The sequence below is a fragment of the Talpa europaea genome (genome assembly GCF_964194135.1).
Source record: "Talpa europaea genome assembly, chromosome: 10".
NCBI lineage: Eukaryota > Metazoa > Chordata > Mammalia > Eulipotyphla > Talpidae > Talpa > Talpa europaea.
The window spans coordinates 117,732,056-117,759,489 of record NC_140077.1 but is presented as its reverse complement, the minus strand read 5'-3'; positions in this window follow the sequence as shown (position 1 = coordinate 117,759,489).

The window sequence follows — 27,434 nt, the reverse complement described above, 5'->3', positions numbered from 1 at the left end:
TCCAGCATTTCAACAAGGACGCGGGTCCCACCCTCACCGGCAGCCTGAGCGCGGCGGGTCTGCGTGTCATTTGGAAAATTTTTGTTTGAAAAAACTGAACTTGATACGCAAGTCGAGAAGCGTTTCGGTACTTGATCCGAATGAAGGTGCATTAGGTACAAAATATTCGGGAGAATATTTCAGTTCTTTGGAGCTGCTGTTTTTTTTTTTTTTGGTTTAGTACCAACTATGTTTCATTTTAATTCCAGACTTTGAGAATTATTTGGTGGAAAAATAACTTCGAAGTATGTTTTTAATATTTTGCCATTTAATGCTTTTAGGGTCATCCGTCTCTCAAGAGCAATATTTTGTGGAATTCTTCAAATTCCTCACATAGCTTGAGAATGAATTTAAAGCAAGATATCAATGTTAAAAGAGTAAATATTCGTGAAAAGGAAAAGGTCCAAAATCACGAAGCATACGTACTGGCTTTTCGCATCGAACATTCTCCCTGTGCTCACAGGCCTGTCTCCAAGCCCAGGGAGCGCGGGGGAGCCCGGCCCGCACCGCCCCGGCCAAGCCCGGCCCACCGGAGGCGCCTGCGGGAGCACAACGCTGGCCGAGGGTGGCGCGTCTCCCTGCCGCCTGGGTCACCGTCTCTGCGGCCCCGGGAGCAGCCCTGGCTGGTGGGCGACCCCCTGGTCAGGTGGAGGGGCCTGAGGCTGGGAAGCTCCAAGAGCAGCACGGGCCAGGCCTGGAGCCCGCGGCGGGTGCCTCCCAAAGTCACCAGAAGGTCACGTTTGAGGCAGAGACCTGGGGGGGGGCCTGCACCCGAGGGGGCGCGGAGACCGGGCAGAAGGTGGAGGCGAGCGGGGTCGGGAGGGCCAGGAAGGGTGCGCCACACTCGGCCACCGCTGGGCCGTTAGGCAGAGTCACTTGGGACAGAAAATGAGCTGTTGGGGCGCCCGGTGCGTCCTCGCGTGGGCCGGGTGCGGTCTCGGCGCAGCGGCCGGGCTGCTCTCAGGGGCCCACGGGGGCGGGGATGCGCGCGGGGAAAGCGGGTGTCTCCGTGGCTCTCTCCTAGGGGAGCCCTGGGCAGGATGAGGCGCGTCCTCCACCCGCCGAGCGCTGGGCACCCCCGCTGCGGAGCCCCCGGGGCGCGAGGACCCGCTGCGGCTGCGGGTGGGACCTGCGCGCGGGTCGGGTCTGACCAGCCCCATCCTTGGACCCAGCAGCCCTGCGGCCTCCACGGCGCATGAGAGGAAGCAGCACTTTCTCTTCCCGCCGGTGTAGCTGCTTAAAATAACACATTCCGGGCGCGGGGCCGCGGCTTCCTGGCGGACAATGGCAGGAAGCGGCTCCGGGGCCAGGCGGGCCGGGTCCGGGGGGAGGTGGGCGCTGCCCGGCGGCGCGGGAGGAAGCCGGGCCGCCGCTGGCCCAACAGTCCTGCCGCCGTTCTGTTCTCACTGGTGATCAGGTAAGAACCAAAAGAAGGAAGGAGCGTGAGCGTCTCGGCTTTTAATAAAGTCTGTTGCTTTGGACAAGCGCCGTGGCGCCGCCACCCGCAGCACAGGCTCCCTGGGGGCAGCTGCTGACCTGAGGCCGCTGAGCCGGCCAGGTGGGAAGGGCAGGGGCAGGACGGGGGAAGGCCAGGGCGGCAGGGGCGGGCAGGGGAGAAGGGGTGGGACGGGGGCGGGGCAGGAGAGGGCCAGCCGGGCCCTACCCCCTCGGGCGAGGGCACTTCGCCCGCGGCAAGCAGAGCCTTCGGTGCCCGCAGAGTCAGAGAGGAGAAAAGAAGGGTCAGCAGGGAGACAGCCGCTCCCCGTCGGGACAGTGGGGTGCCCCAGCACTGCTGGGGCTCGAGGGTGCCGGGGCACACTGCCTGGCCGCTCTCCCGGGCCTGGGGGACGGGCACCCGGGTCCACAGCCAGTGGGTGTGGGCGTGTTTAAAGTCCCCAGGCCCTTCTCGGGCGTCTGTGATGACGGACGGCAGGGCGCTTCGGGGAGGAAGGGCAACATGGACAGCAGAGCTTTGTCCGGGCCGTGCCCGTGGGTAGACGTCTGTGACAAAATCTTGCAATTCCCGGACATCTCCCAGTGGCCAGGCCTGGACGTCCCTGCCAGGTCGCGTGCGAGGGGGCGCCGAGCCCCCACTGTCCCCCACCCCCGCCCCGCCTCCCAGAGGCTGTGCGGAGGCACCATGTGGCCGGGCACGCACGTGCCGAGGGACGGAAGGAGACTTAGAGTGGGCACGTCGCGGTCTGCAGGCCGAGCTTGGGTGGCACAGCCTCTGCGGGGGCAGTGGGAGCTGCGGGCGGTGCCGCCCTGCTGGGGTTTCCCTGCAGCACCCACCTCTGCAGAGGCTGCTGCGAACCCGCGCTGGCTGCAGCCATGTGCCCCCCATCTGCAGGGACGCTTGTGACCGCCATGTGCCCCAGGCCCAACAGGCACGAGTGTCCCTGCAGATGGGACTTTGCGGGGGCCGGAGGGGGGCGTTGAGGGACACACTAGACTGAGCCCACCCTGAGGCCTGCTGCGTGTGCCTCCCCCCGCCCCTGTGGACCCCAGAAGCTCAGCCACCCTTCTGGTTTGGAAATGGATCTGGCCGGGGGACAAGACCATGCTGCCCCACTGGACGGTCCCAGGTCCCAGGGACCCCCCCGCAGCGTGAAACTCCGCGGAGAACCTTACAAACAGGCGAGGTGCCGGGGCCAGGTCACCTGGGGCCGGCTCTGCTGGTGGTCCCTGGAGGAGGGGGGCACTGGGAGACCCCCATTCCCGAAAGAGATGCACGATGAGAAGAAGTAAGTCACAGCCCAGTGGAAGGACTTAATATTAAAACGATAAATCAAGCAAAGTATTTTTAAAAATCAATGACAATATTTGTAAAATGGAATTAGGTTCAGACTTAATATTTACTTTTATTTTAATGCTGGCTCCTCATGCAGCTTAGGAGCAGCTGGCTTTGTTGATCTAAGCTGGCAGGGAAGGCGGCGGGACAGGCCCAGCTCCTCTGCTCGGGTCTGTGCCGGGGACCCGGCGGGCGGCGGCTGCGGCTGTCCAGGCTTGGCCTCCATGGCCGCTGGCGAGGGGCGGTGAGACAGGGTGGCAGCCCCCGGGCGCCCGGGCTTCCCCCTCCCCCTGCCTCGGTGTGCGGGGCCTCCCAGGGGAGCAGCCGCCTCTCTGCCTGTGCCTGTTTGTGGGGGGTCAGGCCACGACAGTTCTTCCTCGCGGGAGGACGCGGCCGCCTGCGCTTTGATGGCGTCTCGGGGTGTCCCCGTCGCTGCCCCATCCGCCCCCTGCGGCGCCAGCGCTGCCGTGTTTGTATTCAAAATAGAGTAATTTGTCTTTTTACCTGACCCAGTGAAAAACTTTCTGGTACTAGGCACCCCCTCTTCTCCGGGAGTGCCGAGCGCACGCTGGTGTGAACCCCAACCCGAAACAGACTCCGGGTTGGAGAAGCGGGTTGGTGGTTGTGCAGAAACGACCCGACGCCTCCGGCGGCCCCCAAGTCACCTGCGTTTCCACGCGGCGCCCCGCGAGGGACTCTACTCAACTCGATCCGATCCGATTCGGTTCCCTTCGCTCGAGCCCACTCCAGAAGCCGCGTGCAGGAGACTCGGCTCAGACTGACACGTGCTGGACGTGGCCATCTCCGCCGCCACCAGCTAATTTTACGAGCCGACGCTTGAGCCCCTAGTTCTGGTGCTTTCTCTTCAAATTCTGATTCTTCCGATGAAGCAGTGATGACGCAGCAGCGCGCGCCTGCTGGCCTGGCCCGGCCCACGGGCAGCACCCGGGAGGGCACCGTGTATGTGGTGGGGGGGCGGGGCAGGCGCATTCTGGGGGCAACAGGAGGGGCGCCCCGCAGCGTCAGGCCTCCTTCCAGGGGTCTGGCCGGCCACGAGGGCATCTCAGATCTGCTGCGGGGCCAGGGGCAGCCGCCGGCCCAGGAGACCAGCGCCTGCCGCCCTCACGGCTGGTGGCTCCGCTCCAGCCCCATCCTGGAGACCCGAGGCTCGTGGTGGGATGCTGGGGGGACCCTGCGACAGCTGGGTAGGCTCTGGGCTCTGCTGACCTGGGGCAGGGGGCCTCTAGCCGCACAGCCAGGACTTTGACTAGGTTTCCAGAGTCTCCACACATGCAATTGCACACTTGATTTTCAAATCAGAGTCAGAACAGTAGTTTCCTATTTTTTTTTTTTTTCATTTGGAATCAGGTCACTTTATGCTTAAAAAAGAATTTAAAAATGTACCTGACATTGGGAAAAAAAGGGGTGTTTGCAGGGCACCCCATGGACATAGCCTCACCCGTTTTTTCTGCCCTGCCCCCTTTATCAGCCCTTAGTCCGCGTGTCCATGGCCCACGCTGGCCCCATGTGAAGATGGGGTGCTGGGGGGCGTGGCCGGGGGACTTGGGGGGGTGCGGCGGCGGGGAGTCAGCGGCACTAGAGAGCTGGTGGGTCCCGCACGCCCATCACAGTTACCAGAACCTGACTCCTGGCGTCATTCATCGCTGTAACTTCCCCCAGAGTGCATGTATTTAAAGTGCATTTATTTACGTGTCACCTTAAATTCTTGGGGGCCCTGGCGTTGTGTGTGGGGGGCTCATGCTCATGGGCCTCGGGGTGCCACCAGGTCGCAGCCCGTGGGGCTTGGGGTCACATCCCCTTATGCACATGAAACCTCTTCTATGAAGACCTTCCTGCTACGTAAAATTTTATTTCCATGCACTTAAAATTTTGTTTTTCTCTTAAAGCATTTCATATAATTAATCTAACCAAAATTAATATATTTTGTCTTGAGGTCTCGCTTCTCTTTTGTCCAGGGTGGCTGTGAAATTTGATGCGACGACACTGGGGCTAAGATAAAATGCATCAGTAAGGTCCTCGATCCTTGTATCTGGAGATGGAAAAGTCATATATCAAAATGAACAGTGAATTAAAAATGGCAAAAATGATTATAGAAAACTGTATGCTTCTCATTTGTATTTTATTAAAGTTTAAAGCTAATAACTGAAATACCTGGTTCCATATGCTCTACCTACCTGCAACCTGGCTGTTCCAGGGAGTGAGTGCATCCTACACATTTCAAAATTCAAGTTTAAATAGTGGTTAAGTCTCAGTTTATCATCGCAAGTTAAAATAATGTTATTACATTTTTTGAATCAAGAAATGAGGTAAGGAAAGCAAAACAACGAGGAAAATGAATGAGTCAGAAATGGTAAAACAAATAATGCCAAAATTAAACGAAATACGGAGTTTTAAGACTGCTGTGGAAAATCTAAGAAAATAAAATTATTTGTGCTTTTTTTCCTGTCTGTGCACATGGAAATACATGATTGATAGATTACTTTTGTTATTATTTTCAAATTTCTGAAAACATATATTAAGTATTTTCCACAGAAGAGAACCATATGTGCTCTTTAAACATTGGCTAAGGAGACTCCCTTGGATAAAATAAATATTAACACTTGGCACAAAACGTAAGTTATGACCATATTTTGCTCAAACTACCTCACTATTTTGAAGTTAAAGGAGGAAAATTCTAACTCACTCTTAGGCTTAATCTAAGTGGAACTAAGAGCAGACCCCGTCCCTCAGCTCTGCCCTCACGCTGGCAGCGGCCCCCAGGCCAGAGAGCAGGGACCAGCTCGAGGCCTAGAGCACCCCGGCGGCTCCGCAGAGCTGCGGGAGGCCAGCGGCGTCCAGCCCAAGCGGGAGCCGTTGAGTTCCAGAAGATTCTGCAGGTCAAATTAGATCAATATGCAGATGAAAATGTTCCAGTGAAGACCTTGCAGGACACTTGCACATCACGTCATCGTGACCCCCCAACATGAAGCCGGGGGGCAGGCCAGGCCCGCAGCCCCGAGGGGTTCCTCACCGGTGCCTGGCCGCTCCCTTCCTTGGCAAAATCTGAAAAACCACAGCGCTGTTCTGCTGCTAAGTTCAAAAAAGAGGTAACTGAGTTATAAACATAAAATCAGCCCAAAAACACGAGTGAGAAAGGAGACGAGAACCTTCCAAAATGTCATTAAAAAGCCCAGGGGAACATCAGTGCTGCAAATATTCACAAGAGAAGTGGCAGGAAACAGCTGGACGCGGCTCTAGACCAGTGGCTGGCTGGGCTGTGGGCCGCGGGCCCATGACCTCCCCGGGGCCCATGACCTCCCCGGGGCCCTGGGCACTGTCCGGCTGGCCAGGCCCGGGCAGAGCTGGCAGGAGCGGACGCCGCGGCTCCCCCCGCCCGCTCGGCCGCTCTGTCTTCTGCTTGTCGTGTGGCACTTTGCGAAGCGCTGACCTTCCAGAGTGAGTTCCTCAAAAGCTGCGTTTTCTCTGTGGTAGGAAACAAAAGGCGCTTGTCATTCACCGGCGCGCGGGGGGAGCCTCTGCCGACAGCGGTGCCGGGCGGGCAGACAAGGCTCCTCTGCAAAACCTGACCGGAAAATCTCGGGGCAAAATGCTGGGGAAATGATGTAAAACACCGTGGTCAGGAGCCCGGGGACGGGGAGCCCGCTGGCCCGGCCGCCCGCGCGGAGGCTCTTCTGGAGGCCCCTGCTGTCCCCCTGTCTCGGGTCAGCTGCGCCGCGCCTGCCCGGGGGCCTTAGCGTGGCCTCGGGGCTCTGCGGGGTGGACCGGCCACCTTGGAAGGACAGTGTTTTGTGGACACGAGTTGACAACACGAAAGTGCAGCCGGGTCGGGTCGAGGAACGGGCAGGAGGACGGTCTTCGGGCCGTGAACAGCCGCTCCCAGCCCAGGGCGCCCCGGCCCCAGCTCAGCGCGCGGTGGGGGCCCAGTGGCGGCTCCCGCGGGCACCCCGCGCCCCTCGCCTGGCCCTGGCCCTGCGGGGTCGGCAGCGCGGGCCGGGCGCGGTCCAGGCGCCGCCTCGCTGTGAGCGCGCGGCCGCCCCCAATCCGGGGAGCCCCCCAAGCAGTGGGTGGGGACCCCGGGGGCCTTGGTTTCAAGGAGGCGCGCGGCGCCGGGGCGGGGGGGGGTCCCCTCCGCTCTCCCCCCACCCGGGCCCGCGGCCAGCGGGCGGCGTCCCCTCCCGGCGCCTGTTTCCGCTGTCGGGGCGCAGGGGAGCGCGCTCGGCGGTCCCGTGGCGGCCCAGGCCGGGGAGCCAGGCGGGGCGCGTCCGGCGGCTCCAGTTTACACGACCGTGCCCGGCCCCCCAGCAGCGCCCGCGGGTCCCGCTCGCCCCGCCCGAGCTCGGGGCCGCCTGGGGAGGGCGCAGGTCGCCCCCCGCTCCGGAGGGCCAAGGGCCCCGCGTGACCCGGGCGGAACCGGGGGGCCCACCTCGCGGGGACCTCAGGGCCCGGCCCGCCGGGACAACCTCCTTGGCGGCCAGGCTCGCCGGGCAGAGGCCCCGGACGCCGCGTGCGCAGCCCGGAGCACTACTCGGCGGTGAAAAAGGAGGGCTCGCTCGCGCCACTGTGGCAACTGGGACGGAGCTGGCACAGACGCCGCAGTCAGTCAGCAGGAGGCCAGCGCGGGGGCCAGCGGGGGGGCAAAGTGACCTCGCGAGCAGCCGGGTAGACAGGCTGAGCTGCTGACCCCTGAGCCCCGACAGAGCACTGCGGCCTGGGGGGGGTCCCCGCAGGGCAGTAGCCCAGTGGTCTGCAGCGGGGAGGGGGGGTAAGCAGCTGGTGGGTGCCCCATGGCGGTCCTCCCTGGTGGGGGACCCCGATATTGCCTCAGTTAAAAGTAAATAAAAATAAGTTCATAATAAAAATGAAAAGAGGAAACAAGCACCACCAAGAGCCAGGGTAGCAGAGGGAGGAATCCGGGGGGCTGGGCGGCCCCTGAGCTCGGGCTGCAGGCTGGGCCTCTGCCGGGCTGGATGTCCACGGAGGCCCCGCCGGAGCTCAGAGGGCCGGGCTTTATTTGAAGGAGCTTTGAAAATGTCGTGGGAACTCGAGTGTTCTTGAATAGACTTGAAGTCCACTTCACCCTGTGGCAGCTGCGCTGGGAAGGGCACACGGTGTTCGGGCTTTCTGCCCTGCGGCCGCCGGGGTGGCCCTGCCCGAGAGCCCAGCTCCGGCCCGGCCGGCGTGGAGGGCTGCCCGGAGGGCAGAGGCCGCGAGAGGCGGGGAGAGCCGGGGAGAGGGAGCCAGAGAACCCGGAGAGAAGACCTGCCGCGGGCGGGGGTCCTGCCGGCTCCTGCGCCGCCCGCCAAGCTCCAGGGAAGCCTGAGAACGCGCGAGGCCCAGGCCTCTGCCCACCGTCTGCTGGGCTCGGAGCAGCCGCGCCGGCCTCGCTGCCTCTGCTGCTGCCTGCTGACGTGAGTTTGAGCTTCATGTCTAGGTATATATATATTTTTAAAAGAAGCTCTTTTTTTTTTCTTAAAGATTTATTTGTTTATTTCTACAAGCACTGGGCACAGTCAGAAGCGCAGGAGGGTGAGAGGATTCACCAGAGCCAGAGCGGGGAGCAGAGCAGGCAGAAGGACCGAAGTACACTGCTGAGGGGAGCAGCGGGCGGCAGGAGAGGTCTGCGCGCCATGCGGGACCCTCCTCCGGTGGCCGGGGAGCAGCCGGGGATCGAACCGGCGCCGCAGAGGCCGCGGGCAGCTTTGCCACCCAGCGCTCAACCGCCGCGCCCCCGGGGAGGCCCTTCATGTCTACATTTTTATGGGTTCCCTCACGTTGGACAGCCACGCACACCCCCAGTTCCACGGACGCGTGTATCCAAAGTCCTTGGCGCGAGCCCGGCAGCCGGCGCCGAAGCTTCCATCACACAGGCCGGGGCCGGGGCCGGGGCCCGCGGGGCTGGGGAGGGGGGGGGTGTGGCGCGGCGGGGGGGGGGGGGGGAACGCGCGGCCCCTCCGCGCCCACTGAGCGTCCGTCCCGCCCCGGCTGGGCCGAGCCCGCGCCGGGATCTGGGCTTCTCCCGCGGTCTCCCCAGACCCGGGGCGCGCCCGCTCTCCACCCGCGCCTCGTGCACAGCCGGCGCGGGGGCCGCACACCCCAGGGTCGCGGCCGGGCGGCCACGCGGGGAAGCGGAGGCGGAGGCCGGACCTGGCGCTGCCCGGCCGCCCGCGCGGTCCCGGGAAGCCTGGCGCGGTGCAGCGGCCGCTCTGCGGGCCGAGGCTGGCGGCGGCCGCGGGGGACGGGCGGCTGCAGACCCCGCCGGCCGCGGCCACCCCGGGTGGGGACGCGCCAGCGTCCGCGCGGCCCGCGTCAGGCAGAAGCGGCTTCTCTCCCCGAGGCTGCAGCCGGCTCTGGCCTCGCCGTCGCGCGCAGCCAGGTGGACCCGCCCTCCAGCCGGCGGGCGCTGGTCGCTGCCCGGGCGGGCGCAGCAGGGCGCCCCACGGCCCACGCCCTGCGCGTGTCGGGAGGCGGCGCCCCGAGTCTTCCCGGGCGGGCGCGGCTCAGCCGGCCTCGCCGTCCGCTGGTTAATTTTGACGGAGGGACGTTGGGTCGCGGCGCGCGCCATCCCGACACCCCGGCCCTTCGGCCGCCCCGCGCCCACCCGGGTCCGGCGGGCGCAGATGAGCCCGGAACATTTGTAGGGTCTACAGGCTTCAAAAAATGACGCGAGAACCCCAGAAAACTGCTTAAATGGCGGCCCCCTGTCCACATCGGGGAGACTGACCGCGGAGACGAGTGGTCATAGCCGTGGATCCACCCCGGGGCAGGACGCGAGGGCGCGTGGGCAGGGCCGCGGGACAGGACGCCGGGGCCGCAGAAGGCGCACCCGGGGGCGCCTCGTGCGGCCTCGGGGCTCGGCCTCGGGTGGTCCTCGGGGTGGACAGGCCCCGGGGCGCGCGGGGGGCCAGGGCCGGAGGCCGCTTACTGCCGAAACTATTTCTTAAACGTTCCCTCCGCGTAGTAGAGGTTCGTCATTGTTATTAAAATTAAAAATGAAAAACTAAAAATAATGGTAGGGCTGTAAAAAGTGGGAGAAATCATACCGTATTCTGCTTATGATCTGAGCCTGCAAAAAACTCAGAAAATAAAAAGCAGAAAAAATACTGATTCACTGTCACAATAATGATGTGAAAGAGACAGAACTGCCGGTGTGAGGAGGAGGCTGGCGGAGGACCTGGGGGCAGGGACGTCACCTCCCAGCCCCCAGCCCCCTAAGCCCCCCAGCCCCCTGCCCCCCAACCCTGCCCTCCCAGCTCCCCTGCTCTCCGGCCCCCGTCCTCAGCCACTGGTCCTTCAGGTCACCTCCTTCTTGTAAGATTTTATTTTTGCTACTGTTTTATATACTGGAATGTACGTGGTGGCACTAGAAGCACCTCTGCTTCTCTGGAAAAAATATTATGAAAGGCCCATAACATTCATGTTTATTGACCTCAGTAAAAAATCTCAACTGTAATTGGAAAATAGAAAATCCATCTGTTCCGCAGAGCGCAAGGGGTTCGGACTCCCAGACAGAGTAACTGAGCTAGGCTTGGGGTGGACGCACTGGCCCGCCGGCCCTCCGGGCTCTGTCAGGCACCCCGGGGCGGGCGCGGGTGCCCACCAAGCACGACCCCCTGGCGCCGCCGGGACCCCACCTGCCTGCTGGGAAGACAATGGAAAGTCTGTTCCTCATTAAGCGCTAATATATTTTTTTATTGAATCATGTAGGTTGAGCTCTAGAAGTGTGTATTGGTCTAATGACCTGGTTTAAGAGCTTGTATTGATTGGAATATTACTTCATCATTTCGCTCTTGATTAAAATTTTGCCCAATTTTCAGCCTCCCCGGGGAAGAATATTCCGCGTTGAGAAGAGTCATTGTTTTGCGGGGCGGCGCGGGCAGCGGGGAGCCGGGGCTGTCCTGACCACGCATGGGCCCGACCCGCGCGCAGGGCCAGCGACGGCGGCCGAGGGGCGAGCGACCGACTGACCAGCCTCGGCGCCAGCCCGCCGCAGAGCCGGGAGCCCCAGGGCGCCTCCGCCAGTCACGGCAGACCCGGGAGAGCCCGCCGAGCGCGGCCGGGTCGCCTGCCAGCCGGACGTGGGGTGCAAATGGGCCCATTCTGCTGGACCACGCTAGTGGAAATGTTTTGTGCAGCGCGCGCCGGGACACTGGCTTCACCAGGCCCGCATTCAGTGCAGGCGCTGGCAACGGAAACATCTGAGTAATTGGGCGTTTTCCTGCATATTCATGACAATAGACCCTGCAACAGGCTCCTTCATTCAAAGTCTCCCAAATGAGGGAAAATGTTTCCCTTGCATTGTCCAACAGTGACCACTTTTCCAAACAGGACTGCCCGAGTGAAGCGGCCGCGGCCCACAGCGAGCCGGGGACCCAGCCGGTGGACGGCGCCTCTGCGGCTCCTGCGTCCGCGCTGCCCGCGCCCCGAAGGCGACCCCCCAGGCGGGTGTTTGCTCCTCCCGGGGGGCCTCCCAGGGCAGTGGCCGCCGTCCCGTCCAGGGGCTCGCCCGCCTGCGGGCAGCTCGGGGACTTCTCTAGGACGGGGATCAGGAGCCGAGGGAAGGCCGCGGGGTCCCACCTGCCTCGGGCCGCGCCCCCAGACTTCAGGTCACGCCAGCAAGTAGCGCGTCCTGGGGCGGGTCTAGACGACACCCCACCTCCTCGGGCCTGAGGCTGGCTCTGTGTCGGGTTGCCCCGGGTGCCGGGGAGGGGGCGGCCAGCTGCTGGGCCACCCCACGTGGGGAGGGCGCCCCGGCCGGGACGCGCGGTGTGGGCCACAGGCGGCGCCCGGCGCTCCCCCTGCCCGCGGCACCTTCACCCGGAGGCCCCGCGGACCGCAGAGGCCGGAGAAGGAGAAAAGCATCTCGGCCCTGCAGGTCTTGCTGCGCAGACACTGGGCCCGGCTGCGCGCGCGGGCTCACCCTCAGGAGTGCGCCCCCGCGCCCCCGCGCCCCCGCGCCCCCGCGCCCCCGCGCCCCCGCGCCCCCGCGCCCCCGCGCCCCCGCGCCCCCGCGCCCCGGTCCTGCCGGCCGCCCCGCCCCGCCCCGCGCCTCAGAGCTGCGGCCCGGCCCCGCGGCTGGGCGCGCCTTCCTCCTGCCCACGCGGGGGTTGGGGGGCCTCGCCCCGCCTCTGCCGGCGGCACCGGCCGAGGGTCGGCGCCTGGACGGCCACTGGCCGGGGCGGGGGCGGGCGCGGGCCTCCCGCTGCGGCTGACCCGGCCGGGCGGATTCTCCCGGTGCGGCTCCCTGGCCGCGTGTTCGCCTCCAGCCGCAGCCCCCGCTCCCCGCGCCGCCCCGCGCCGCCGTTTTCCTTTAGGAATAAATGACATTCCCGCCTGGCGCCCGGGGCTGTAGATTCCCGCGGCCAGACCCTCTGGGGGCCGCTGGCCCCGCGCCCGGCCCTGACCAGCCGCTCCCGCGCGGGGCGCCGTGGGGTCCGGCCGCGCAGGCGAGGCCGCGGCTGGGCAGGAGGCCGAGCGCGGGCCGGGCCCCCCGACAAGCAGCAGGGGCGCGGGGGCCGCGCGGGCGCTCGGAGGCCGCGAAGAGGCTGGAGAAGGAGAAGCGTGAAAATAACACAACACGGGGGAGAAACGCCAGGTTGCGCGGGGGCTGGAGCGCTCGGAGGCGACGCTGAGATCTCGGGGTCCGGGAGTGGAAGGGGCGCCCGCGGGTGTGGGGCGCGCCTTGGCCCGAGCGCCAGGAGCCGGGCAGGGCCCCGGGCGGGCGCGCTCCCCTGTGCCAGCCCCTCCGGGCCGCCGGCCTGAGGCTTCAACCCTCGGGCAGCGCCGGCCCGGCGGGCGCACAGGACCCCGGGGCGGGGCGGGTCCCGGGCAGCGGCTCCAGGGCGGGGCGCGGGCGCCCGAGGGGGCAGCGCGGGCAGAAACGAGCCGGGGCGCCGCCGTCCGCCTGCCGGGCCCGCGCGGGGCGTCCTGCCTCCCGCCTGCACAGGGAGGGCGCCCGGGAGACCGAGGCATGTGGCCGGCGCCTTTCAACGGTTCTTCCCCGGCTGCGAGTGTCTTGGCCGCGAAGGTGTTGGATGCCAAAGTCAAAATAAATGAAACCAAATAAAAATGGAAAAGCTCCAGTGAACCCCGGGCCAGTGGACACCCGCGGATTCCCGCCCGCGGGTCCAGGTCGCCCAGCTTCAGCCTCCAAGTCCCCCGCAAGGCCCAAGCCCTGCTCAGTCCTGCCTCCCGTCGCGGCGTGGGTGTAGGGCAGGAAGGCCACAGGGCAGGGTTTCTGAGCCAGCAGGCCCGGTCAAGGAGGAGGCAGAGCCCTCGGTGGCTTTTCAGGCTTTCATCGGGATTCACCCGGCACCCGGCCGGCAGGGGTGCTGGGGGGCCGCAGGCTGGCAGGTCCCCCCGCCCCCAGCCAGTCCTCACTCTATCTGGGCTCTCCGGCCCGCTCTGCTTCTCGGCTTCTCTCTCGGCTTCTCTTTCTGCTGCTGCTGGGGTCCCCAGGACGCCGCCCTTAAAAGCCCAGTCTCAGCCCAGTGAATCCCGTCTACCCAGGCCCACACCCCGCTCCAGGTGCCGCCGTCAGGCCTGCACTCAGGGCCGCCGGGATCCCTCATCTCCTGACGGCGGGAGGGCAGGAAAGCCTGACCTTTGTCCTTACCCTACAGTGGGGTCGGCCGGGGTGGGGGTCGGCCAAGTCCTCATGACTCTGCTCTCTGAAGGGCAGCCTTCGGCCGCTTCAGCACCAGGTCCAGGCGGGTCTCGGTCACAGAGACGGTCACCCCAGCCCTGGACAGCAGCCAGCCCAGGTCACGCGCATGCGCCCTCGGCCAGGACCCAGTGCACCTGGACTCGTGGGGCTCCCAGGCCCTCCCCCCTCCCCCCCCCCCTCTCTGGCTGCTCCCCCAGAGGCTGGGGGCAACGCAGTCTGCCACATGTAAATGTTCCACGGCACTCTGGAGCGTCCCTGCAATTTGCACCTCAGAAGCACAGAGCTCTTGTAAACTCCGCACTTCAAGGGCCCTCCCCAGCCTCTAACCTCACAGGAAGCTCGGCCCAGCCCCACTCGGCCAGAGATTTACAGGTCTGTGGTGAAGTTTGGGGTGTAAATTGCTGGGAAACCCAAGAGTATGTTTAAATGTTTACAGGTGAGGGGCACTTGGCCCTGTTGAAGCCTAATTAGCTGGGAGCGGGAGGGTGGGGAGGGCGGGACGTGGGGCGAGCGCTTGGGGAAGAGGGGGGGCCCGGGGAGCTGTGGCCAGACATGGAAGCAAAGAGCCTGAGGCCCGGGCATGGGCGGCTCCCGGATGGGGCTGGGGCCCAGGGCATCAGACACCAGTTACCCCCCCATACCCGCTCCCCTTAGGGAGCGCGGGGCCTCGCTGCTCCCCAGAGACCCCCCCAGGAACCCACCCCGTGCTGCAGGCCCGTGGGCATTCTGGAGCAGCGCCTGCTCTGACGGGAGGGGCGCTGCGGGTGTGCGCTGCCGGCTGGCTGGGCTGGCTCAGCAGCCTCGATGGAGGCTTGGACAGGGAGGAGAGAGGAAGGTTAGATGCCAGAGTATCGGAAACAAAGGTTCCTCCCCTCCCTCCCCCTTCCTTCCCATGGAAACAGCCCGGCCTGCTGCTGGCCGCGGGGCAGGGGCCGGGACAGGGTGCTCTGGGCTGTGCTGCTCGCTCTGGGAGCTGCCAGCTGGGCCAGCCCCTCCTTCCGGAGGAGAATCCCCATCTGCCGAGTCATGGAGACTGGTTGTAGCCAGTTTCTGTGATTTCTGGGTAGGTAGGTTCCTGCAGACGCCCCCAAGACAGAGCGAGAGCGAGAGTGACGTGAACACGCGGGGAGGAGGCCCGTGAGCCCAGCAGCCTGGATGGAGCCGGAGCTGCGGAAGGAAGGAAGCCCGAGCCGGGCGCTGCAGAGGCCTGGATTCTGGGTGTGGCTCCAGGCGGAGACAGAGCACCTCTGGCTTGTTTGTGCAGCCGGGAAGTCTGTGGGGTTTTCACGCTGCCCCTCTGCAGCTACAAAGCTGGCCGTCCAGCCGCCCATCCCCATCCGGACGCCCCTGCTTCCATGAAGTCCTTCCCAGGGCATCTCGGTGCGTCCGAGACAGCTGTGCTCCTTGTGCCCCCGCAGGCCCCCACAGCACCCCCGAGATGCTCCAAGCCCCTGGCCTGCCCCTCGCCCGAGTCCGCCATCTTCTCTTCCCCCCACCTCTCCCTCCACCCCCCAAGCCTTTGACCCAGAGGACTAAAGACAAGGGGCGGCTCACACCTAGCTTGAGCTCCAACTGTTTACCGGACCACACGCTTTTCACGCAAGACAAGCGCCTGTGTGTTTCTCCACGCTGGTATCGCCGCTTACTTCACATTTTAATATTAGTGTGATAAAATCCACACTGTAAATATCTGGAGTAAAATGATCAACTCCATGTTCAAGCTTCTTCCTAATGAGCCGGTGATAAATCATGCAGCGGTTGTTTTACAGATGCTAATTCGGAAAGCGCTGGGAAAGCCGGTGCGAGGGCTCCCCTCTATCTCAGTTTTATTTTCGTTTGAGTCACCACAGACCATAACTAATGGGACTAGAATAATTAAAATAAGCAATTATAAATCACTTTAACAATAAAAGTGCCAACCAAATGTTCAGAAATAGCACTTCTCTATGGAAGCAAAAATCACGCCTGTTTCAAGACTTTATTTCAATGAAGCAAAGAGACTTTTTTTGTTACTAATGAGGGTTATGTCAGATCCTTGTGCACAGCAGAGCCAGACACACTAGTCACGTTCTTCACTTTCTCGTTCTCTCCGTGGAAAATTACCAGTTCCCAAGTTATTTGTGATGCTATTAAAACAATAAAATAGAGTGAGATTTTATAGGAGTTTTTTATAAAGCAGCATCCATTATACTAGAAAAAATTTAAAATTCCCCTAATCCTTGTATTACGTAGTTTTTAATTCCTTCAGTTGAAAAATGGTTTTGAAAATCCCATGGGTGATTATTAGGTAGTTTTTTGAGCCGCCATGTCCAGAGGTAACAATGTAAATAAGTCAGAAATCCCAGGAACACATATTTTGCTGATAAACCCAGTCTGAAATCCTGCAGCCTTGTAGCCGAGAGGATTCCGCCCACCCCATTAGTAACTGCGCGCCTGATACATCGGAAAGGTTGGCAGAAATTTAGAAAAAAAAACAGCCAAGGTGTTTTCAAGCTCAGCTCACTGCCCACAAGGCCCTCGAGTTAATTGTCATTTTCTCTGAGTTCTGAGCTGTTTCCTGGGTCCTGAGACTCCTGGCAGCAAGGCGCAGGTGGGCAACTCGGCCACAGGTGCACAGCTTTGCCACAGGTGCACAGTTTGGCCCACAGGTGGGCAGCTCCGCCCACAGGTGGGAAGCAGCCCTGGCCTGGCTGGGGCCTCACCTGGGCGCCTGGAGGGAGGAGAGGCAGAGTCTGCACCCAGAAGCGCGGCTCTCGGGGACACGGGCCTGCGTGGCTCTGCGTGGAGGCCGGTGGGGGCTCCTGCTGGGCTGGGAGTGGGGCGCGTGTCCCCCCAAGAGCTGGGACAAGCCCGGCAGCTCCGGCCGAGTGTGATGGCGGAGCCGCACCCCTTGCTCGCAGACAGCCCCCTCCCTTCCCGTCTGGACTTTCGAGTTTTTGTTTTTATTTTTAATCCTTGTGAAACCTTAGGCCGAGTTTGTCTTTCAAACACGATTCCTGCGTCGCTGGCATCTACACCCACAATTTCATGGATCGAAAATAACATGTGTTTTTATTTATTGGGGGTTATTTTCACACGCCGGAGGACGCCCGTCGATTATTATGTGTGTCTGGACACGGGCGCGGAGCCTCTGCATCTCCCTGACCCCATCGCCCCGCTTCTGTCCCCAAAGCCGCGTCTTCGCGGCCTGGTCAGGCTTCGCGGGGTACAGATACACCCCCTTTCAGTGCTGCCCCGTTTTATCTCCTCCCTCTCGGGGCTGGCGCGTAGGGCCCCTAAAACAGCCACCTCCCTCGAGAGCTGCCTCCACGGTCCAGAATCCCGCAGCGCAGGGTCTGTTCTGCTTCAGTCTGCCCGGCGGGTCAGGTACCGGGAACAGCACCCACGACAGCTCGGGACAGGCCGTCGCTTCTTCATTTTGCTCATATTGTTTTCCGCTTCTCCCGTCACTTGGGGTCTCAGCCCTGGATCGGGCACAGACAGACGCCGGTCACGCGACCCCCTAGCACCGAGGGCACCTCACACCGGCCAGGCTGGGGTCACCGCTGGCGAGCGTCCCCGCCCAGGGCTTTTGTTACGACACCTCAGAACTCGCCAAACCCCCAAGGTGACTTTTTACAAAATCAAGTGAACATTTTCTTTTGGCTGTTTTTGAAATTAGTCACAGTGGGAGTTGATTTCTCTTTAAATTGCACAAAAACATCATCAAAGACTTCAAGTTTTGCACACAGAGGACCTGACATAAAAAGAACATTAACGGCTGATGTAAATCAGTTATAAGTCAGAACCCCCATCTACGTATTTGCGGTGATGGTCTGGGCAAGACCGGGGCGCCCCGGGACCCGGCGGTTGGAGGGGCAGCCCCGGCAGAGGCCCCGCACTGCGCGGGCAAGCGGGGCCTGCTCTCAGGGCGAGCCGTCTTTAATGGCGCCCGCGTGTGCAGAGCTCACATTCCCCGCGATAGTTTTCCAACAAAACTCCCGACTACTCACCCCTCGTGGGCAAATCCCCAGCCACTTGGGGTCCGTCTGAGGCAGGGCACCGAGGCCCGGGGCCTGCCCAGGCCCAGAGTCCAGCAGAGGACCAGGGAGACGTCAGCAGGTCACAGAGCTTGGGCAAGACGGCAAAACCACACCAAGACAACAGCCGCCACCGTCAGCGCCCCGCGTCGCTCCCCGTGTCTCCCCCAAGTGTCACCTGCCAGTGTCTGCAGCTGTCTCTCCTCCGCGTGCCACTTGAGCCCCACCCAGAGCTCGGGTGCCAGCTGGAGCCAAGGGAGCAAGAGCGAAGGCCGCTCTGACTCCACATCACGGAGGCCCCGCCGCCCACACACGTTCCCAGGAGCCGGGCTCCGGAGTCCAGTCACGCACCCTGGGCCTCGTCCTGGGGAGCCTCGCGGTGGGGTGGGGGCAGTGCCTGTTCTGGGTTTCGGGGTACTCCTTCCCTTCTCACAGAGACACCCCTGGAACGAGGGGATGGTTGAGTCTCTTCAGTTTTTCATGACACTTGAAATGTAGATTATTTATGTGTCATTTCGGATAGGACCGTAGTCCTGGTCTGTTGCCTGAGGGATTTTTAAAGCCAGAGAATGTAATTTAATATGGGCATGTAATACAGAACCCCTGAAATTAGCACGAGTCCTGCTGAATTCCTATGGTGACAAGCAGTGATTCCTCTTCAACAACCTGCCGTCTCCTTAGAACTCGTGACACGCTTTGTAAGTTTTCTCAGCTCCCCTTTCCTCTCTGGGAACCATCCTGCTCGTCCCGCCGCCTCCTCTGACCTCACCCGCAAGAGCCCCCGGAGTCCCGAGGGCGCAGCGCTGCCAGGCTTCAGGCCGAGGTGGAGGAGCCCTGGGTGCTGACCCGTCCCGCCCCAGCGATGACGAGCGGAGGATCGTGCGTGAAAGGCGGGCGTGGCGGGCAGGCGCGTGGCGGAGCTGGTGGCATTTGTCTGAGCGCAGCCTGATAGTTAAGATTGCTCTGGAAGAAGCTCAGCGGAAAGACTTGCTTCCGCGGAGGCCTCGTGAGTCAAGACGGTTGAGAGGGCGCGTCCCTCTGAGGTTAAAGAGGAATTAAATATTCAGAATTCAGCAGAACACTTTCTGGGCCCGGCCCGCTTGCGGGTGTCCCACCGGACGGCGAGGCCGAGGCGTGCCTTCCGCTCTTTTGTCTGACTTTGCTTGAAAATTAACAAAACGTTGACATCCTCGTTGGTTCTCATGTAAGATGGAGGCTTCTCATTCCCCGCCCCGGGAAATCACCGGCCCAGCCGCGTGCCTTTGGGGCGCAGCGGGGAAGGTTGTTCTGTGGTCAGTGTTGCCAGTTCATTTCCCCACATGGCGACCCCGTTAGCTGAGTATTCTCTTCCCGAATAGCAGCAGTTGTAGGCCTGATTATCTAAATAATTGTCTCCATTTTTCATTTTAGCTTGCCCTTGTACCGCCACCTCTGACTCGAAGATGAATATGAGCTTTTATAAATGTAGCTGACATTACCAAATGACTTATTTTCTTAGTGATTTTTATCTAATTAGAGTCTTAATCTGAAACAACTTATGTTCCTTCACCCCACAGCAAGCCTTTGCTGACTGGACGCTTTAAATTCCAAAACACACACCCGCTATCAGGAGAGCTGGCGGCTCACCACGCTCAGCTGGAAAACGCACCAGGGCCTTTTTCTTTTCAAAAATGAAATAAGGTGTCAGAGTCTTGCTCCTCTAGGACACCTGGAGTCGGGGGGGGGGGAGGCCGGGTCCCCGCAGCACAGGGGGGCGGCCGCCACTGCCACGCTGGTGTGGCCACGATTCTATTCACTGGGCGAGAGCGGACACGTGGGGAAAAGTCTATTTTTATTGATTTATTTCCCAGAAAAACAGTCATCTCATCTCGACATTTATTTGCCTGGTTTTCATTGGGGTCTTGAGCCTTTGCCCGAAAGGGCTGTTTGGACCCCGCGGGAGGAGGCCCGAGCCCGCCCCTGCAGCCGGGTCAGGCCCTACACCCCGGGGCTCTGAGGCCAGCCCTGCGCTCCCTGCCGGGCACGGCCTCTGGCTGTGCGGGGGCTTCGGCTCCAGCCTTGAGGGCTCAGTCCGGTCCCTGCCTGTGCCTCAGGCTCCAGGAGTGAGCGGGGCTGGGGACCCAGGGTCCCCCTCCCGGGAGCCCACACTGAGGTGGGGCGAGTAATGCTGACCCGCCATGGACGCACAGGACACGCTCTGGTTCCTTTGAGGCCCGGGGATCGTCGTGGGCGCTGACCCTTCCTGCTGCACAGGCCGTGGCGACCCTGCAGGAACAGCACCCATGGTAGCCTGGGCGCCCAACACTTGCGCGCAGCAGCCACGCGGTCCTGGCGGGCGCGCTTGTGTCCAAGCACGTCTGGACAAAGACAAGTGAGGGGCGCTGGGTGTGGACAGGGGCTGAGATGGCCTCACCCTGAGTGTGGTTGGATGTGTAGGTGTGTGTATGTGGGTACAGGTGCGCGTAGGTGTGTGTGGGTGTGTATGGGTGTGTGTAGGGGTGTGTGGGTGTGTCTGTGCTTTTCCTGTCCGCCTGCACCTGTGACTTGTGGCTGGAACATTACGTTTGACTCAAATCCTGCCCCACCGGACTCTCAGCAGCATCTTCCTTCCTTCAAGAGACCAGGAGCCCCGTGCTCCCCGCTCAGCTGTTCTCGCAGGGGGGCCGTGGAAGCCCCGGGGCAGGGTGTGCCCCTCTGGGAGAAGCATTAAGAGAAACGAGGCACCAAACACATAAAAGCTTTATGAACAGCCACCCCCCCAGCTCCTGGAGCTTGGCCCCATGTGCCGGCACATGTTCACAGTTCTGATACTTCTGATGCCCTTAATTTTATGTCCCCATTATTTTACTTAATAAAAAATCATAAAGGAAATGACTAGATATTTAAATTCAACTGTTTTGAAAAACACCCTCATTCAACAGAGTTAAAAGATCTTGATTTACTATGAATAGCAGCGAGCCACTGCGGCTGTGTGTTATCTGAAAGTGTGATTCACCCAAATGCCGCAACCCACTCAGAGCTGAAGGAGCAGCGGGGAGCTCGTGAGTGGCACAGGCAGAGACATGGGCCTGGCGGCTGGCCCTCCAGAGGCTGCAGCCCAGTTCCCGTCCGTGCTGTTAGTAAACACAAGATGAACGCGCAGACAGTGACCTGCTGGAGCTGTAAAATGTCGGCTCTCCGCCTGGAGCGCCGGTCAGAGGCAGCACGCGACTGGGCCCGCGGGCCCGGCGGGGGCAGGAGCCGGGGCAGAAGGCCGCGGCACTGGCGAACGCGCTGCTGGGGAAGACCCTGACGACAGCGCCCCGATTTGCGCAACCCGTAGAGCGAAGCCTGCATTTAACAGTAAAATACAAAACCTCACCGCCTCCAGCGGGTTCTGTCTTAACAAGAACAGTGGAAGACCAGCCTGCGAGTCAGCAGTTTGATCTACAAGACCCCGTGGATTTAGTCTCTTTCCTCCCCCGAGATCCGCCTTCCCTCGGGGCGGGCACTGGCTCCCGCTGTTGTCAGCTCGCAGGGAGACAAGCGCAGGCGGCTTCTGAGGCTCTCGCTGCGACGGCCAGGGATGCACAGGACGCGTATCCAGTTCTCTCGGTTGTAAAGACTTTTGTCCCCGACGCAGCTCACTTGTTGTGGGTTGTGTGCTGGGTACAATGGTATTTAAAATGCAGCATGCAGAAGGTACTACAGCTACCGAGGAATTATGAGTAAAAAAATCTGGAAAGGGAACAGACGTTTCCCAACGAAAAAAGAAAAGTAAACGCCACAGGAACAAGTTGTGGAAGAAACAAAACAAACTTCCAGATAAAATAAAAGATGCTCGATCATATTTGAATTTCGGGTAAACATTTTTTAATTTTAGGACCGCCAGTACCGTGCAGCACACGTCGGGAGAGAGACAGCTGTGTGTCCAGGCCACACGCGGAGTCACAAACCAACTCTACTGCGACAGCAAATAAAATGGCAGGAATGGTGAATCGCGGCAACACAGCGGGTTTGCTAGGAAATCAGTTTCTAGAGAAATGTCATTTAGTTACGAACCCCAGGAGCCCTTTTTGCATTTAGAATATTTTAAAAAGTATGTCCCATGCAATATTTGTCGTGTCCTTCCGTGAAAATACAAGGTTGTTTATCTGAAATGCACCCTTCACCCGGCTCTCTGCATTTCTGTTTGCTGAATTTAGCATTAATTATTTGAAACTGTTTTAAAAATAAAAGGAAATAGAAATTTAAAATGTTTAGTAAAGTAACCCACGAAGGATGAATGGACTCTATGTGGCTGATTTAAATGTTATAGTTTAAAAATAAAATCCACACAATTATTTGTGAAGCAAAACTTCTCCAGGCAGACCCGCGGAGAGGGCGGGCTTCTGTCCACAGCGAGAGGGAATGACCGTCCCGCCCACCAGCAGCCTCTGCGTCCCGGGAGCTTTTCACGGGCCACCCAGTGTCATGCGAGGACAGGCGGCCACTGCGGGACGCCGGGCTCTGCTCGGAAGGCAGCTGCGGCAGAGATGCCATTTGCTTACGAGCCGAAAGAGCCCTTTTTGCATTTACATATTCTTTAAATAGTCACAGATCATTTTTCTCCATCAATTATGACATTTGCAAATAGTAATTGAGTTATTGTTTGTAAATACAGATGCTGGAGACAGACCAAAGATTCTGAACTTGCTGATGACAGAGTTCACAAGTCATTATAAATATTTAAATAAAATCCAACAATGCAGCTGCTGTATTTTTGGTTACCGATGCTCAAGAGGAAATATTTATGTTCATTTTGTTCTCATCTGAAGCCTTTGCACTCAAAGGCCCTGCAGAAGGTGGGCTGCGTTTTATTAGCATGTAACATGCATGACGCGCATGTAACGTGTGCCGTATCAGACGTTCTTTCACACGCGCGGGGCAGCAGCGGGCGGTCAGCTCAGGCCCAGAAGCACAAATCCACATTTTCCTTCAAATCCTGCTAAGATGGACACGCCCCGTGGAGACGCGGGAGCGAGTTTTGTTTCCATTGGAAAATCAAATTTGCTCCAAAGGCGTCGGCGGCTCTGGGGCCCGACCGGGGTGCGGCCCGGCCGGGGTGGGGTGCGCCGCGGGGTGCGGGGAAGGCCCGCTGACCCCTGCCGGGCTCGTCGCCGCCGGCCTCCCAAGACCCCCCGAGGGCGCTGCGGAAGGGGGGGCTGAGGGCGCCTCCCGCCGTCCCGCCCCCCGGCGGACCGTCCCCGCGTCCAGGCGTCGTCCGCGGCTCCTGCTCTGGCTCCCGGCGCGGCCGCCCTGGACCCCGGGGCGCGTCTCCGCCGCCCCCAGGCCTCGCGCCCCCTCTCCGCGCGCAGCCGCTGGGCCCGGCCTGCAGCTCCGCGTCCCCGGCGAGGGCGGGGCGGCCTCTGCGCCCTCCCTGCGGGGTCCCGCCTGGCCGGGACACGCGCCCCCCAGACCCCCCCAGGCTCGAGTGGCCGCCGGTCCCTCCAGCGCCACGGCCGGGTGCGCCCTGGGCACGCGGAGCCCGCGCGGCGCGTCTGCTCCGACGGCCGCTCCATCGCCGTCCGGCCCCCCCGTCCCGGCTGGACGCGCCCCCGCGCCCCGCGCCCGCCTGCGCCCCCACCCGCGGCCGGCCGGGCCCGCGCAGCGCAGACCAGCGGCCACGGGGGTCCCCGCGCTCGCGCCTGTTCGCGGGGAGCAGCGTCGGGGCGGAAACGCCTCCCGAAGGCGAACACGCGGCCTCAGGTGCAGCGAGCCGGGGCGCCTCGGGACCCCCGCAAAGTCGCTCATCGCCAGCAACACGCGTCCCGGGGACGTTCCGCGGGGAACGCGCTCCTGGGGCTTTAGGGGGGAGCCCGTCAGAGGACGGCACCCCACCCGGTGACGTCGTGCTGCTTCCTCGGAGGGAAAACCCACGCTCCACAGTGTGGGTGGCGGATAAGGCTGAGAGACTCAGCACCAGCACCTGCCTCAGGGCTTTAATTTCACGACAGGAAATCCTCCCTGCTCTTAAAATGATATAAATCGCCCCCAAACCAAATGCTGTGAGACTCTGTCCTCACTGATTGCTTAGGATTCACCCCCAGGCCGGAGACTGAGGACCCGGCAGCACCGGGCAGTGGGCGGCTGCCCTCGCTGTGACGCGTCGGCTGAATCATTTTCAAGTGAAACGACCAGATCATCCAGAAAAGGCCATTTCTTAACGGCTCGGAGTCAACTTAAAAAAAATCAGTTAATACGGCGCAGGGCGCGGAACGAAGCAGGAGCCCCTCTGCCTCCAGTCACTCCAGACACGGGGGGCCGGCAGGGCTGGCCGGAGGCCTGCGGGACCCCCCTCAGCACCGCGTTTTCCGCTCCAGAAGCCCAGACTGAAGTTACTCACCAGGATTTATGTGCAAATGACTCCATAAATGTCGGCCTCCAGACGGCTCTGGCTACTCCTCGTCCAGCTGCAGGAGCCAGTGTGAGCAGCAGGCGTGGCCTCCAGGGAAGGCTGAGGCCTGGGGGCGCTCCCTGCGGGGCATCCTCTCCCCTGCGGGGCGCCTTCCCCCCTGCAGACCAGGCCCTCATGGGAGGACCCGTGCTGGGGAGCTCACCCAGGGAGCACCCCGGGGCCCCAGGGGTACTGGCCAGTCTCTGTGCTCTGCCCAGCATCTGCCCAGGCCACAGGCCTGCCATGGCTGCTCCCCTGGCTGCCTAGTGACCACTGTGTGGACAGCTCATTCAGAGGCTGTTTGCGCCGAGTTTGGTGGGTACAGCCTGCTTCTCGGTGGTGCCCCATCGGGAGCCGGGTTCTGGGAGGGGTGGTGCCCACATGGTGCCCACCAACAAGCAGGCCCTCTGGCCACCGAGCTGCTCCAGCTCAGACCAGGCTCCTCTGGGAAGTCTGTCACAGGAGCCACCTCGTTGTGACCGGGGACGTGTGCTGCGGGCTTCCCACCTTCTCAGGGTCACCCCCCGACACACAGAGCCCCCGGCGCCCCCGTGGCTTCTGTCTGCTGCATCTGCGTGTTTTTCTCTTCACTCTGCCTGGCCTGACCGTGTCGGCGGCAGGGCTGGGGTGACTGCTCCGGTCAGCATGGCGGCAAGCCCGCGGGCAGCTCCATGTCCTCTCCCTGCGCCAGGGCCGAGCGCTCTGTCCCCAGCTCCCTCCGGGCTGGGTCACACGCTCACAAACCAGGACCCCCGTGGGGCCGCCTGGCGGGTCCTGCTTTCCCTGCGATCTTGTGCTTTGCGTCTCCTGCTTCCACCCCCCGAATGCATCCTCTCCGTGCGGCCTCGACGGCAGCGGGCCTTCGCCATGGACTTTGCGATGAGAAATACACGGAGACGCCCTCGAGGCACGAGCCCAAAGTCCGGGGTGAGCAGCCCCCGTGAGTCACTGGGCCGCAGGGGTGAGAGGAGAGGGGCAGGAGAATGGTCGGGGAAGGGCGTCTTCCTGGGTCGCTGGCCTCACCTAGCCTTGTAGTTAGAGAATTTTATTCCTCTGGACTCAGGCTGGATTTCCAGCCTGCGGCTTTGTTAGTTTTCAATGTTTGAATGTGTGTGTGCACGTGTGTGCGTGTGCACGTTGAGTGTGTGTACGTGTGTGTGTAGCATGGGCTCCTCCGTGGGCCCGGCTCTGAGCCTGGGGGGCAGCTGGCCTGCCCCGAGCGGGGGCTCCGTCCCCCTGGAACTCGGCCTCCCTCGTGAAGCTTCCGGCCGCCCCACCGCATGCTCCGCGGGCCAGCGCCTCCAGGCCTTGCGGTAAATGTCTTTTTTTAAAAACACACATTTGCAGCAGTGCAGTCCCAGCTCAGGCGGACACGCGGATCGGGACGCGGGGGGAGCTGAGGACGCCCGTGAGTCTTCTGGCGCTGCGGAGGGACGCGGGGCCGGGGTGATGGCTGTGTCTGGGTCCACCTCCCAGGCGGGCAAACTATGGTTTGTTCATAATTTGTGTTTTTTTGGTATAAATTGTTTATTGCCCTCAAGCCATTTTAAATTAATTCTGAAAAATAAGTTCAGACGCTTTTGTTTTGAAATCCTCCAACCAGGAAGACTTAAGCAAAATGCGAAGTGTAAAGTGGGAAGAAAAAAAAATGATTGATTTGACTCTTTAAATAAATACAAAACTCTGACCAAAGAGAAATAAAAAACCCCAAAGGATGGATTGGGGAGATGCTTTCGTAAAATATGCCATAAGCCAGGGACTAAGATGTTCACTGCAAAACCAGAATCGCCCCACGAGTCAGGAAGATGCCGGTGACACAGGGCAGAGCCAGCCGGGTCAGAGCGGGCCGGGCAGGGGGGTCCCGGGCGTCTGCCCGCGCAGAGCTGCTGCCCGGCCACCAGCCCCCCGAGCCTGAGCAGCGAGGCGGCACCCTGTACTTTTTGTATTAAACAAGAAAAAATTTAAAGCATTGAAAATATTCTTATTTTTAAGAAAACATATAGGAAATGGATTTGTCAAATGCTATTGCTGCTAGCACACATTTGTAGGATTTTTTGAAGAGTAATTTAATAATACCTATCAAAAATAATAATATTTAGAATATATTTTGATCCAAAATTTCCACTTCTTGATAGTTTTTCCTAAAAATAGCCCTAAGTATATACATATGTGCATAATTTACAACATTGGCATTTGGTAAAAATTCATATGGAAATGGTTAAAAAGTATATGGTATGTGCTGAGAAATAAATAAACCATTAAAATGGGGTAATAAAGCAAATTTCAGAATAGCATGTATGGCATTCATTTATTTTGTTTAAGTAAAATTATATGCAGTACATCGGTCTCCATTTTCTTACACGTGTTTGTACACGCGTGCACATGCATGTACATGTCTGGAGGCGCGCATTCCTGTGTGTGCACGGGCGCACGCGTATGTGCACATGTACGTGGCGCGCACGTGCGTGCACACACGTGTGCGTGTACTTGCGCGTGCAGATGGGCGTGTGCGCGCGCACATGTGCGAACTATTAGGGGTTTACTGCGCACTCACCCGCCTTCCCCGCCCGAAAGCGCCAGTTAGCGGTGAGGACTGTCGTGGGCCGCGACGCCAGAGGCCGCGGGTCGGCCGAGCTCCGAGCTCCCCCGGTCCCTGGCGGGCCCTGACCCGCGAGGCCCGGGCTGCGCGGCGCCGGCTGGGGGGGCGCGCTCCGGTGCGGCCTGCCTGGCCCTCGCGCGGCTCCTCTCGCGCCTGCGGACGGCGGCCGGGGCTGCCGGGGTCTCTCCCAGGCGGGCTCCGGCCTTCCCGGGTGGCCTCGGCCCTCGGGCGTCGCCACCCCACGCCGCTCCCCGCTCCGCGCGCGCCCCAGCCCCCGGCCTCGGAGGAGGGTTCATCCCGGGGCGCCCCTCCCGCCCCGGCGCGGCCCCTCCCCGGCCACCCCGCCCCAGCAGGAGAGCCGCCCGCCGGGGCGCAGACGTTGCCGACTCGGGGTGCGCCCCGGCCGGAGACGCCCGCCTTTCCGGCCTGTTTCCGGCGCCCGCTCGCGCTCGCGGTCGTCCTGACACCCCGGAGGCCCGTCCTGCGCGGATCCCCGTCCCCGGCCGATTCGCAGGCGGGGCAGACACCCCACCCACGGGCACCCCCACCCGCCGCGGGGCGCGCCCACACAGAGGCCGGAGCCCCGAGCAGTTACCGCGGCGCCCCCGGCCCGCGCAGGCCCCTCCCGCCGCAGGGAGCCCCAGCGCGCCCCACCAGGCCGGGTGCGCCCCAGGTCCGGGCGCCTTTCCAGAGCTGCTGGGGGCAGCTCAAGGCCAGGGGTGATGAAGGCCGGAGCTACCCCCAAAAGCGCGTGACCCCACACCGCAGCTCGCCCGGGAAGCGCGGGGCCGTGTGGGGTGCAGAGGCGGAGGGTGTCGGGGAGCCCTCGTGCGGCCGCCAGCTCGGCCCCGCTGCCCGCCGGGTCGGCACTGGGGTGCGGGCGCAGG